General features: G+C 48.7%; 1 protein-coding gene across 2 annotated transcripts in view; it reads left to right on the top strand.

Annotated features, from left to right (window-relative positions):
• The window catches only part of ULK4 (unc-51 like kinase 4), a 442,797-nt gene that overhangs the window by 64,428 nt on the left and 366,707 nt on the right, over positions 1–11,662 (top strand). The window lies entirely within an intron of this gene.

The raw sequence follows: 11,662 nt of genomic DNA, 5'->3' as shown, positions 1-11,662 counted from the left end.
CCACCCACACCCATCGCCATGACCTTGACTTGTAAGATGTTGGTGTGCCAGGGCAGATGGTGGGAGAGTTCTAAGGTGCCTGATCCTTGTTGTGGCAGTGCAGTCATGGCCCCTTCCCCACCACCTGCCCTGGGACGTGTGCTAAGAAAAATGCCTTTGAGTGCCACACTCTAGCACCCATGCCAGGGGTTGCCTACCCCTGTATCTGCCAGTTTTAGCAAAGCTCCATGGATCTGCTGCCCCAGCACCACGTGTCTGGTCCTCATGGACCATTGCCCCTATAGCAGACTTAAAGCACTTGGCCAAAACTTTGGCCATCAGCTTATAGCTGAAGTTCAGGAACCTATGGGTCTCCAGTTCTTCAACTCCTCCCCTCCCCATCTTGCACAAAAGAGTCCCTACCCCCAGGTGACCCTCCTGCAGCTTCTCCCTATACACCTCCATCAGGTTTGGGTCTACCTGGTCCCAGAAGATGATGTAAAACTCCTTGAGCAGGTTGTCTGCCCTAGGGGTCTGACTGTTCTTAAAGCTGTGGAGGGTGTTGTTGGTCTCCCCTGGTGTCCTCTCCTTCACCACTTACTGGCCCTTGTTTCCCCCATGGACCAAGCTGAGCTCGTACAAGCATTCCTGCATGCCCTCCAGGTCCTCTGGGCATGCTGTGTACCGCTTTGAGTAGATGGTTGCTGCCTTCTCTAGCATCCCTTTGTTCGACCAGCAACTCATCCCAGTTCTGTCCACCAAGCTGGTCGTGGCCTTCCTCCTGGTCATCTTCAACCTGTCAAAGCAAACAGACCACTCCTCCCCCTCCTTCACCCAGGGGGCCTATGGCCTGTTCCCTGTACCAGGCTCTGATCTAAGCTTTCACCTCCAGCATAGCCTCCCTTACATCCTCACGCCACACTGCCTACTTGTACAGGCTCTGCAACTTGTGGTTTAAGTTTTTGTGTTGCCTCCTGATGGCTTGTTGGAAGAAATCTGTCACTGGGTACAGAGGTGGCTCTACAGGTTCTTCACCCTATGTAGCACTGTCTGAACTCCTGCTGTGTCTTTTCATTGTCCAGGAGGCTCCCATTCAACTTCCACATGCCCCTACCTCTCTTGGGCTGCCTCCCCATTTCTGCCTTCACTGTCAGAAGGCAGTGGTCCAAGAAGCAGATAGGCATGGATTAGGCTTTTGCTATGTACCACCCCCCCCCCCCGGGCATGACTGTCTGCTTTGTGCAGTCCACCCAAGTGAAGTTATTCCCAAGTCTTTGGGCTCCTTTACTTGCACTCACCAGGCTGTAGTTAGAGATCAGTTGTTTTAGCAGCTTGGAGGGTCTGTCAAGGCCTGTCGCTTGGCCTCCACTTACTCTGTCTCCCTCACCGATGATGTATTTGACTCTCCTGCAATCAACACTGGCTGGGTACTGGGCATTGCCACAGCCATGTTTTCTAGGAAGGTATACCTTGCTTCCATATTAGCTGTGCGTAAATATTTAGGAGATCTGATTTCCCTCTTTCTGTTTGAATAGCGGATTGCAGAAGCCAGCCTGCAATAATTTCTCTGTGCTGTAGGGAGTGCACTCTATCTCCTTTCAGAAGGATTGCAACATTCACTGCTCTATTGTCATTTGCTCCTCTCCACATAGAGCAACCATGCCACCAGTGTCTTTTGAACAAAGCATAGTTTTTAGAGCTGGGCAAATTACATTTCTTGAAACATATAATGTCCATTCATAGTTGCTCCAGGCACTGTTCTATTGTGTCTACTTTTCTTTTTTTAGCAGGCTTCTTACATTTATTGAGACAATTAGTATCCCCATAATGAAAGCAGTAAGGTGAGGATCACACATTTGTTTGCATGTTGAGGGTTTTTGTTCAGGTTCAGGCCTTTCCCTCCACCCCACTTCCAGGACCCCTCTGGGGTCCAGATCTTTTTTCTGGGTGGTTTTAGGAGACATTTAGGTCCTCCTGCTCTCCTGCTGCTGTGTCCAGCTGTCCTGATCTGTCTCTGGGTTTCCAGCGGGGCTTCCTCTTGGAAATCTGTTTCTGTTTCTAAACTGAATTCCCCTCTGGCTTCTGAGGTTTTTTCCAGACTCCCTTCTGGGGTGCCTAGGTTCACATTCTTTGTCTCTTGTTTCGTTCACAACCTCTCAGTTTATTTAGCTTCTTGAGGGAGCAGTTGTAGACAGTGGGAGTGGGGCAAGTGGGGCATCTTTGGTTCCTTTCCCTCTTTTTCCTGGAATCACTCCTCTGTTCTCTTCACCTTCACCTCCATTGCCTCCCTGTTCTCTGTTACTGCCTGGGAAGGCTGGGCCAGGGGGACTGGGGCTGCTGTGGTTCCTGCAGTCCCCTCTTTGTTTTTTCCTATGTTTGTGTAGGATTGGGGGCAATCTTTAGAGACATGCCTTTCTTCCTCACATAGATGGCAGCTCCAGCTCTGTTCACAGTCCTTGGCTTCTTGATTTTTCTCCTTGCACCTGGCACAAATTTTAGTTGTTCATTGTGCTATTGGGTGCCTCCACTCTCTGCATTTATGGCAGAGTTTGGGCTGCCCCTGCTAGAAGATGAAATGCCTATGGGGTCTCAGGGAGAGTGTTGTGGGGGAGATGCTGCACCTTGCTTGGATTCCCAGGCATGCTTTTCAGCATTACCCTTGTTTACCAGGCTCCAGTCCATATCTCAAACTTGTCTAGGACTTTCTCCACTTTCCCTATTTTTCCAGTGTCCTCTGAGCCAAAACTCACATCTTCTTCCTTTATCTGGGCTTAACACATTTGGATTATAATCAGCCTCTCTCTTCTCATTTTTCTCTTGACAAAATAAAACTTCAGTTGGGGATTTCCTGCAGCTGCCTCAAGCTGTCACCAAAAATCAGGTCTCACTTTGGAATCTTTGAAGCCCAATTTACATTCCACGCTGCCCAGCAGGGAAAATAGGTTAATGCAAGTTTTTCAGGTTTACCTTGAGCAGGTCTTGCATAATCTTGACTCAGAAGTCATCTCTCTCCAGAATCTGCTTTTCTTGGTTCAAGTGTCCATTCTTCACCAGGACCTTCACTGGGAAGCTTCTTCCATTTGTCTCTATGTTTGGAGGTGTTCCCCAACCTGGGATCCAGTAACTACAGAATTTAGGGTCCTTGCTCCTCCCCCCACATGAGCACAGAGGTGTCTCATTGTTCTGCATCTGAACTGAGATGTCTAGATTTAACGTTATTAGTGAATGCTAAAAAGTAAGTTGAAGGGGTGAAAGGGAGATACAGTAAGACCCAGGGGAAGGGTGACTACATTGTACAGGGTGGGTGGGGGGAAGACGCAACTAAGTTACGTAGTGAAATTGTAGCCTACTTAGCTCAGGAGTGGGTAGGGGTGGGGGATAGAGGAGCTAAGGTAGAGGTGCAATGCTTGCAAGGTAGAGAAGATACAAGATGTCCCCTGAAAGGAAACTGCATTACAGAGTGGTGGGTTTTAAAGGGAACATATAAATACAAGTAATAGCATGCAGAGTACTATTGGAGGGGTGTGGAAGAGTCCAGGTATAAATGTTCGAAGTCATGATCTATTGGTGAGTGTCATCAGGCAGTCCCCTTTCGGTCGCTTCCAGGCTGTGGTGGGTTGGAGTCTGTGTACTGGTGTTCACCCATGATGTGTTCCATGTAGATGTCATCTGATCAGAGCCAAAAGTTCAAGAAGTGATTGTACTACTTATGTATCATAAAACACTATGCATGATATTAGTCCAAAGCCAAAAGATGCATGCTTTGCCATGTAGTTCATTGCTTCTGGGCCCCAATAGGGTCAACAGCATTTCAAGCCATGGTGACCCCACAGCTCAGCTCTGTTCAGTGTGTGTCTGTATTCCAGATACCTCCCACCAAGGTTCATGTGCTAATTAGCCCCACATTCATGAGACCTGTTTTTGTCATTAGTTCTGGGATTCTCCGAATATTTTAAAGCAGATGAGGCATAGGGCATTCTGGTTTGGCTTCACCTCATGGAGGGTGGGGCCACACTAAACATATGCAACAGTCTGAGAGAGGGGCCAACACAGGGATTCTGGGTGAACTGTTTGGGGTCGTGTTTGGTGATGTTTGCCAGACATTTAAGGCTGGTAAAGAAGGGGGAATCTTTGGAAATGAGAAAGGAAAGTCACAGCTCAGCATGGGAGTGAAGAAGAAGTCAAAATGTATTCAGTGTAATGGTTCACCAAGACTTGGAAAAGTCTCAGTGCTGAGGAGGATTTTGTTCAATAAGTACTACCAGATATCTTGTTCAGATGAGTTGCACTAACCCAGGGGTGGGCAAAATACAGCCTGTGACGCCGTTCTATCTGGTCCACAGGGCCCCTTAAAACTTTAGAAAATTAATATTTGTCTGTTCTTGGTTCCTGTCAAAAATGACAGGAGCCAGGGGCAGTAACACCCAGGGGAAGCCCCAGAGGGCTCCTGCAACAGCAGGGCCTGCCTGGCCCTGCCCCCCCAGCTGGAAGCCCCAACAGGGGCTTCTGGACTGTGACCATGTGGCTGTACTGGGGCTGTAAACTCAGGTAAGGGGGGGTGGGAAAGGGCAGGAGAGGACCCTGGGCAGGGAAGGAGCTGGTGCTGAGCATGAGGGAAAAGCAGCCTCTCCCCCACCCCATGGCCCGTGTTCCCTGCTGCAGCTTCTCACAGCCTGCGGGGGGCTGTCCTGAGCAGGCACAGGCAGCCCCATGTGGGCTGTGAGTGGCTGCAGCATGGGGTGCCGGCCACGGGGCAGGGGAGGGACTGCTTTTCCCCATGCTCAGAACCAGCTTGTAACCCACCCCCCAGTGCCAGCCTGGGACCTGTGCCGGCTCCGGGCTCACCCACTGGGGCTGCACATGGCAGCAGCAGCTGCTCGGCATGGAGGAAAAGCAGCAACCCTGGGCAGTGTTTGCTGCTGCTGCCCACCCAGAGCTCATACCGTGGTAGGCCTCAGTGCAGCTGCTAGAGGCTGGGCAACCTCTGTGCTGCCCAGCATGTGAGCTCTGGGCGGGCAGCAGCAGCAAACACTGCCCAGGGGGAATGCTTTACTCTGCATTGAGCAGCTGCTGCTGCTGCACGCAGCCCCTGTGGGGAGGATGGAGCTGGTGTGGGGCCCAGGCTGGCAGTGGGGGTGGGTTATAAGCTGGTGCTGAGTGCGGAGAAAAGTGGCCCCTTGCCCATCCCACGGCTGGTGGCCCGCACTGCAGCCGCTTGCTGTCCATGTGGGGCTGCCTGTGCCTGCTCAGAACAGCCCCGTGCAGGCTGCGAGTGGCTACAGCAGGGAGTACAGGCCATGGGGTGGGGAAGGGGCTGCTTTTCCCTGCACTCAGCACCAGCTCCTTTCCTGCTTGCGAGCAGGGGATCAGGGCTGCACACTGCCCCCCCCTCGCCTGTACCATGGTGCTGGGAGGGCACTGGGAGTGAGTGGGTGTGGGAGCATGGGGCCCACACTGGAGTCCCGGGGCCAGCACTAGCAAGGCAGCAGGAGTACAGAGTCCTGGCTAGCAGGGGTTCTATGGAGCCTGACCAGCTTCCCCCTCTCCCTGCTGGTGCAGCCCAACCCGGTTGTGCAGACCCCTGCCAGCCTGTGCCCCGCTCTGGGCCCCACCAGTGCTGGTCTTGACAGCCCTGATTGGTCCCAAGACATTAGGACATTGGTCCCAAGACGGTGACCGGTGGGGTGGGGCACCTGTCAAGGGGCGGGGCTACCCATGAGACCCTCAACAGCCTGCCAAAACTGGGTAAGCGGCCCTGCACCCAAAATAATTGCCCGCCTCTGCACTAACCTATCTTTGTAGTAGGTTCTGATCAACATGTTTCCCAATATGGGCCATGTGTTTTATAGTCATGCTCAGTGTTGGTTGCATTTAACTATCTTCTTAGTTGGTTTCTGTTACTGAGCATATGTTACTTTTAACAGCAGTTCAAAGATATTCACTGTCTGTTGCAAGACAGGCAAATCAGCTAGTAGGGTTGAAGTTCTGGACTTCAGAAAAGTGAATTTCAACAGGCTCAGGGCAATAGTAGGAGAAGCACTGCAGGACCAGGGACCAAAGGTGAAAGGAGTGCATGATCCTTGAAGCACAAAAGAAGTTCATTCTCAAGTGGAGGAAAGGTAGCAGAAAAGTTGGTAAGCCCTCCTAGCTTAATAGGGATATCATGGTCCTCTTGAAAAAAAACGAAAGAGGCATAGAAACACTGGAAGCTTGGGACAGTCCCCAAAGAGGACTGTATAACAATGGCCCACACTTGTAGGGAGCAGATCAGAAAGGCTAAGGCAAAAACTGAATTTAAACTAGCAACAGAAGTCAAGGATAATAAGTCCTTCTTTAGGTATATAGGGAATAGGAGGAAAATAAATGGAAGTGTGGAGCCATTGCTTAACAATTCAGGATACCTCATTACTGACACTCAAGAGAAAACTGAACTCTTCTTGAATGACTACTTTTCTTCAGTATTTCACCAGACTAAGGGGAAAACCATAGTAGATAGGGTTCAGAATGGGAATGGTGGGAATGACCACCTTCCTACTGTTGAAGTTGAGCTGGTGCATGATCAGTTAGAAAAGTCAGACATTTATAAGTCACCAGGGCCAGATGAACTTCATCTGAGAGCGCTGAAGGAGCTGGCCAAAGTCATCGCAGGACCTCTGGTGAAGTTCTTCCAAAACTTGTGGCGCTCGGGGAAAATCCCTGATGACTGGAAGAGGCCCAATGTTGTGCCAATCTTCAAGAAGGGGAGGAGAGAGGACATGGGCAACTATAGGCCAGTTAGCCTAACTTCTATCCCAGGGAAAATTCTGGAAAAATTCATCAAGGAGTCTACGTGAAATACATTTGCAGAAGGTAGGATTCTGAATGACAGGCAGCATGACTTCATTGCAGGTAGGTCTTGTCTTACCAATTTCATCTTCTATGACCAGGTAACTTGCCACCTAGATAAGAGAGGAGGTTAATATTGTATACCTAGACTTCCAAAAGGCCTTTGATCTGGTATCCCATGATGTTCTCACAGGAAAATTGGAGGATTGTGGGCTTAACTGCTCAATAGTTAGGTGGGTAGTGTTGCAGGGCACTCAAGTATGCCTGCTCCTTTAAGAGCAGAAGCAGCCTAGCTAGAGAGCCCTGAGAGCTAAGTAGTGCTTCACAGTTGCAGGTTGCCCTGGCAGCAGGGTAATGAGGGAATTAGCTGGTACTTGCACCCAGTCAGCTGACTGGAAGGAGATAGGGCTCTGGGCACATATAAGCCCCAGGGCCAGGACTGGCAGGAGTCAGTTCTCTGGCAGCAGCCAGGCGGAAGGAGCTCTTGCAGGAAAACTTACTCAGAGATGCTTGGTTGCCTGTTCTGCTACTGATAAGACTAACAGGCTCCAAGAGCTCCTAAAGTACCTGGGGCTAGGAGATGCACATTATGGAGAGAGAAGCTTGCCTCCTTTAAGGGGAAGAATGTTGTCTCCAGTGTTAATGGTTATGGACTCAGCAAAGGGTCTAAGAACTTACAGGGTTTAGTGGGGATCATCAGGACCATGACTGCACAGCAACTTGAGGGTAGCCTACCTATCTTATCTAAACCAACAAGATGTGGGAGGCAAGACTAGAAGGTGCCCACGGGGCAAAGCTGGCATGGTCATGGAGCTCTAGGGGCATGATGGCCATCCCTGGGAACTCTGCATAATGCCAGGTTGGAAGCTGGCTGTGGGGTAGGACCCAGAGAGTTCTAATGAATGGATCTGTGTCATCCTTATGAGAAGTGGCTGGTGGCGTCTCTCAGGAATTGCTTTTCAACATCTTTATCAGTGATTTGGACGTGAGGGTGAAGAGCTCACTAGCCAAGTTCGCAGATGACACCAAGTTATGGGGGAGCATAGTCATACTTGAAAATAGACTGCAGATACAGGTGGACCTCGACAGGCTGACAAGTTGGGCAGATTGGAACCAGGTGAAGTTCAACATCGAGAAGTGTAAAGTTCTCCATCTGGGGATGAACAGTCCCCAGCATACAGGCTCGGTGGTGCCATACTGACTAGCACCGTGACTGAAAGGGACCTCGGGGTAATAATAGATCATAGTATGAACATGAGCCATCAGTGTGATGCTGTAGCCAGCAGGGCAAACGATACTCTGGCGTGTATCAACTGATGCATCTTATGTAAGACTGAGCAAGTGATTCTTCCGCTGTACTCCGCACTGGTGAGACCACAGCTGGAGTACTGCATCCAGTTCTGGGTGCTGCACTTCAACAAGGACATGGGAAAGCTTGAGAGAGTCTAGAGAAGAGTCACCTATATGATCAGAGACTTGCAAGGCAAGCCATATGAGGAAAGGCTGAGGGACTTGGGCCTCTTCAGCCTAAAAAAAAAGAAGGCTGAGAAGGGACATCATAGCAACTACAGGGGAATACATCAAGTGCTGAGAGGGGACTTCATAGCAACATCAGGGGAATACATCAAGGGCTCAGTGGACAACTGTTCAGCAGGCCACCTGCGGGCAAAACCACGAGTAATGGCCACAGAGTTCTGGAAGATGGTTTCAGGCTTAACACTAGGGAAAACTTTTCACAGTTAGGGTGTCCAGACTGTGGAATAAACTCCCTCCAGAGGTGGTGCAATCACCTACCCTGGAAATCTTCAAGAGGAGACTGGATGGTCACCTTGCTGGGTTCACTTGACCCCAGTTGTCTTTTCTGCCTAGTGTAGGGGGCTGGCCTCAATGATTTTGCAAAGTCTCTTCTAGCCCCTTACAGTCTATGAATCTGTGAATGGACAATGTATTTAGTGAGGTGTCCTTGTATGTGAATGTAGGATGAGGGGCTTTTTCCCCCTGCTGACTGGGGGGAAAAACCTCATTTTGTATTTGAGTAAATATGATATTTGCTATCAGAGGCAAAATATTTCAAGGTATTTTAACTTTTATCAGATCCCCTGAAAGAACCTTTATCAGGTACCATGTGTGACTTTAACTACTAAGACATCTCCTGGGAAGAACACTTGTTCCATATCTTACCAGTCGCATAGATTCCTGACTTGTATTAATGAACTCTCCCTGTCTCAGGAAGTATACAGTCCAACCAGAGGAAGTGTGCACTTAGATTTAGTTTTGGCCAAGGGGGATGACCTGGTGAGTGATCTGATGATAGAGGGGAACCTAGGCAACAGTGACTGTGACCCTCTCACTTTCACTATCTGTTGTAGGGCTGGGAAATCAGTCAGTAAGGTACAAATTCTTGACTTTAAAAAAGCTGACTTTAATAAGCTAAGGACTTTAGTGAGTAATGCCTTGTGAGATCATAGACTGCAGGGAAAGTGTGGATGAAGAGTGCTCGTTCCTCAAGGACATGATCCTCGGAGCACAGACTTCCATATCTGTATGTGAAAAAGGTTACATAAGGGCCGATCTTCTGAAAAAGAAAAGGAAGGCTTATCAACAATGGAAGTTACGAATAGGCCCCAAGGAGAACTACATAAGATTGGCTCACACCTGTAGGGGGCAGATTAGAAAAGCAAAGGCAGTAACCGAATTCAGGTTTGCAATTGAAATTAAGGACAATAAGAAGTCCTTCTATAGGTACGCAGGCAACAGGAGAAAAATCAGTGGAAATGTGGGACCACTGCTCAGTGCATCTGGACATCTGATCACTGACATCAGGAAGAAAACTGAACTCCTGAATGAGTACTTCGCATCTGTATTCCACCAGTCTCAGAGTGATAGCCTGCCGAATGCAAATATGGCAGAGAATAGTCACAGTAGTCATGATCACTTACCAACAGTCAATGTAGAGCTGGTGAAAGAACAGCTAGAGAGGTTGGATACGTATAAGTCAGCAGGACTGGGTGAACTTCATCTGAGAGTGCTGAACAAACTAGCCAAAGTCATTGCAAGACCACTGGCAAACCTCTTTGAGAATTTGTGGCACCTGGAAGAGGCCCCAGAAGACTGGAAGAAGGCCAGTGCTGTGTCCATATTCCAGAAGGGGAGGAGAGAAGACCCAGGGAACTTCAAGTTGGTCATCCTGACCTCAATCCAAGAAAAAATTCTTGAAAAATTTCTCAGCCCATATGTGAGAAGTTAGTAGAAGGCAAAATTCTGAACAACAGCCAGTGCAGTTTTGTCATGGGTAGGTCATGTCTGATTAACCTTGTCTCCTTCTATGACCAGGTTACTCACTACCTGGATAAGGGAGATGAAGTCAATGTCATTTACTTAGACTCTAGGAAGGCCTTTGACTTGGTGTCCCATGAGGCTTTCAAAATAAAACTAGGGGACTACAGGCTCAACACTTCAGTGCTCAGATGGGTGAGAAACTGGCTGCAGGGTTCTACCCAGACGGTACTAATAGCCAAATCTGTGTCGACCTGGCCGAAGATAGCCAGTGGGGTGCCCCAGGGTTTGGTGCTTGGACCAGTGCTTTTTCAGCATCTTCATCAATGATCTGGATTTGGGGATGAAAAGCACACTGCCAAAGTTTGCCATTGACACAGAGCTGTGGGGAAGTGCGGCCACACGTGAGGGTAGGCTGATGATCCAGGAGGGCCTAGACAGATTAGTTAGATGGGCGGACCAGAACCAGATGCTGTTCAACACTGAGAATTGTAAAGTGCTCCATCTGGGGAGGAAAAATCTGCAGCCAACCTACAGGCTCGGTGGTGCTATGCTAGCTAGCACCACATTCAAAAGGGACCTTGAGGTCATAACTGACCATAAAATGAATATGAGCCACCAGTGTGATGCTACTGTTAGCAGAATAAACAATACACTTGCATGCATTAACCGATGCATCTCAAGGAAAACTAAGGAGCTATTCTCCCGCTCTTCTTGGCATTGGTGAGGCCGCAGCTGGAGTACTGCATCCAGTTACACCACATTTCAAGAAGGACGTGGAGAAGATTGAGAGAATCCAGAGAAGAGTCACTTGTATGATTAGAGGCCTGAAGAGCAAGCCATGTAAGGAAAGGCTGACAGACATGGGACTGTTCAGCCTGGAAAAGAGAAGACTTTGCGGGGATTTGGTGGCAGCTTACAAATATATCAGGGGTGAGCATCAGGGGCTAGGCGAACAGCTATTCACCAAAGTGCCCCAGGGAAAAACCAGGAACAGCAGTCATAAACTCCTAGAAGGAGGTTTCAGGCAAGATATAAGGGAAATCTTCTTTATGGTTTGTGTGGCTAGACTCTGTAATAGACTCCCAGCAGGGGTGGTGCAGGCACCTACCCTGGAGATCTTCAAAAGGAGACTGGATGCATACCTTGCTGGGGTCATTTGACCCCAACGGTCTTTCCTGCCCAGAAGTGGGGGCTGGACCGGATGATCTGATAAGGTCGCTTCCAGCCCTAAACTTTGGTGAATCTGTGAAGTAGTGCAAGCTACAATAACATACTTTACATTTACTTTACTTTTATATACTTTACATTCATAATAGTCATTAAAAAAATGACATTTTTCCAAGCGTTATGGCACTATGGCATCTGCAGTACCACAACTGTTTTATTTAACTTGTATAAAAATCACATGGTATCTCAGATAGCATAGTATGGCAACTGTTGGAAGCCAAGTTTTAAAGCTGATTTGGTATATAGAGCTTATTTGTTTTTCATCTCAAAATTCCAACTCTTAGGAGTAAAGTAAGAGACTATAAGAAGGATGCTAAATGTATGTGCAATTCAAGGTCTGCCTTTCTACTGT

This window comes from Crocodylus porosus, unplaced genomic scaffold (assembly GCF_001723895.1).
Source record: "Crocodylus porosus isolate Cpor-Errol unplaced genomic scaffold, CroPor_comp1, whole genome shotgun sequence".
In the NCBI taxonomy this organism is placed as follows: Eukaryota; Metazoa; Chordata; order Crocodylia; family Crocodylidae; genus Crocodylus; species Crocodylus porosus.
The sequence above is the reverse complement of the archived record's forward strand: the minus strand, read 5'-3'. Positions and strand labels throughout refer to the sequence as shown.